Source organism: Micropterus salmoides, unplaced genomic scaffold (assembly GCF_014851395.1).
Source record: "Micropterus salmoides isolate LMB-PRFRI ecotype aquatic unplaced genomic scaffold, ASM1485139v1 Ms_hic_scaffold_2347, whole genome shotgun sequence".
In the NCBI taxonomy this organism is placed as follows: domain Eukaryota; kingdom Metazoa; phylum Chordata; class Actinopteri; order Centrarchiformes; family Centrarchidae; genus Micropterus; species Micropterus salmoides.
In genome coordinates this window covers 1-2,716 of record NW_024041537.1, presented here as the reverse complement: position 1 = coordinate 2,716, position 2,716 = coordinate 1, and the positions used below count along the sequence as shown (strand labels likewise).

At 38.4% G+C, this 2,716-nt stretch overlaps 1 pseudogene; it reads left to right on the top strand.

Moving 5' to 3' along the window:
* Nucleotides 1–940: 940 nt before the first annotated feature.
* On the top strand, nucleotides 941–1,891 carry LOC119918684 (annotated as a pseudogene).
* Nucleotides 1,892–2,716: the final 825 nt, after the last annotated feature.

Genomic DNA, 2,716 nt, shown 5'->3' with positions numbered 1-2,716 from the left:
TCTTACTTTATTGATGCTATTTTGTTGTTTCTCAAATGTGAGACGATTGGGATGACAATGTCTGCGAAATTAGTAAATGTGAATGTACTTCCGCTTCAGACCAACACACCATGGTAATGTGTCCTGCACTTTTTCACAACACCAAATACCAGAAAGCTCAAAATACTTGTAATACTCAAAACATTTATATGTCTGGACTCCGGTCTACTGAGGCAACACAACACTCACATAGTCAGTTTGTGACACACTTTACCTCCCTTTGGACCCTGTTTGCACACGTGGCTGCTCTCAGTAAAACAGTTAAAAAGGATGAAGGTTCAGCAGCTGCCTCAGTGTAGGGGAGGAGGCTTTTTTTCTGAAATCTAAATTATATGCAGTGATGCAAAGATTGTGTTCACCTGTCTTTATGACTTTTTTAGCAGGATAAATCATGGGACTTATGGGACGAGTCGGTAGAGTATAATTGGTCCGCTGATATATGTACTTATTTTACAGCTACTATAGAACATACAAGTGGAAAACTTCCATCAAATGTCAAAGCTTTTCAGATGGGTTGATTGGATTTGCAATGCTGTCAGTGACTGTGAGTCTTGATAACCTGGATGTATCTCTTCTTCTGTCAATAACTGAGACATTGCTCAATGAGAAATTTTTATTTGCTTGTGCATTCAGGGACTCTGAAATTTTATTTTATGTATTTTTTTTTTTAACCTGTCTGTATGAACTACCTGAAATTTGTTAATATTGCTATTATCGGGTGAAATTGTTGAAATGTGCAACTTCTATCCATGCAGGATTATTGTGTGTCTTGTTGAAATAAGTGTTCAATAGGAAATCTTATTCAGGCCATTTTGAGCTTTTCCTTTTGTCCTCTTTCGATCGGCCTTTCCCGCTCTCCCTCCATCACTCTCACTTGTTCCAGTTCTGCTGTTGTGCAGACATGATGAGCAATAACAGCTTTACTCCTGGGTATTTTCAGCTGACTCTGTTTACAGACTCTGGGCCCCTCAGATATCTGTTCTTCTGTCTGTGTCTGTTGATCTACATGACTATAATCTCTGCTAACGTTGTCATTATTCTGACAGTCTGCCTGGAGACGTCTCTGCATCAACCCATGTACATGTTTATCTCCTGTCTGTGTTTAAACTCTCTGTACGGCTCAGCTGGCTTCTTCCCAGGTTCCTGATGGACATTCTGTCTGACACTCATTTGATCTCACGAGCATCTTGTTTCATTCAGATATATTATTTACACCTATGCATCATACGAACCAACCATCCTCAGCATCATGGCCTATGATAGATTTGTTGCTATTTGCCAGCCTTTACACTATCACAGCAAAATGACATTTAGGATGGTGAGACGTCTTTTGATTTTTGCTCTGCTCTATCCTGCATCTGCTATTTGCTTCCTTGTTTATCTTACTGTTCGATTGCCTTTGTGTGGAAATAAACTGCACAGGCTTTTCTGTGTTAACTGGCCTGTGGTTCGGCTCTCCTGTGTGGACACAACTCTGAACAGCATAGCAGGTCAGTTTATTTTGATAATAACCTTCTTCATCCCCCTGTTCTTTGTCCTGTACACCTATCTACGGATTCTGCTTGTGTGCAGGAGAAGCTCGTCTGAATTCAGAGGAAAGGCGTTACAAACCTGCCTGCCCCACATAGTGACATTTGTGACCTATATGTTTTCTGTCTTCTGTGAGATGTCACTGACTCGATTAGAGGGTGAGAGACTGAATCCAATCATCATAGTTGTTTTCTCTTTAGAGTGTGTGATTATTCCCCCCATCAATAACCCTCTAGTTTATGGCCTGAAACTGCCTCAAATCAAAGGAGTGATTTTTAGATTTTTGAAGATGTGCAAAATGGGTCCTGCTGTCAAAATGTAAAAATCATTATGCACATACAGGATAGCAACAATAAAGCATTAAGGCTCTGTTATTGACAAACATGCTTTTGGAATATATTAAATGGATTTCTCCGTGGATTTTATTTGCTATCACATTCATTTTAAGGAGATCAGAATATCTATGAACATAGTAAATGTAACATTAAAATAGAATAACCTTGAACAATGATATTGGTACACAAGTTCAATGGTTGAACTCAAAGCTCCTCAGACTAAAAGACTTTTTTTTTAAGACCACAGCCTAGAACTAGATATGAAAGGATTTCAGGTGTAGGATGGGAATTTGTATGCTGGATTTCTCATTGTTGAATTTTCTGTTTGTTCTGTTTCATTATTTTACTTGTGTTGTGAAGTTGCACTTTGTATAATAATAATGAGGAATTAATAATCCTATATATTTCAGTACCTTTATGTACTTTGCTTATTTCCTCTAACTGTACCAAAGTTTCAATATAATGTGACACATCTGTGAGGTTGTTTTGTCTTATGTACTACTTTCCTTTGAGAAAAGGAGTTTCCACTGTGGCTCAAGGCTGAGAAAGGCTTTTCTCGTACACTTCACATTTACTTTCTTGTATTAAATGTTTGGTCATCTGTTTCTCTTGGTCAGGCTCTCTAATCACCCTGGGTGTAGGACCTCTCTGCCCTTCAGCTGAATTCTTACTCTGTTTCTTTGAATAATATCACAAAGACAACTGTTCGTTGTAACTACTTTGTCCATTTATGATTCAATGTCTTTTATGTTTAGGCACTCAGCACTTGGTTAAGGTTAGGGAGAGATTGTGGCTTTGGTTTAACCAACTCC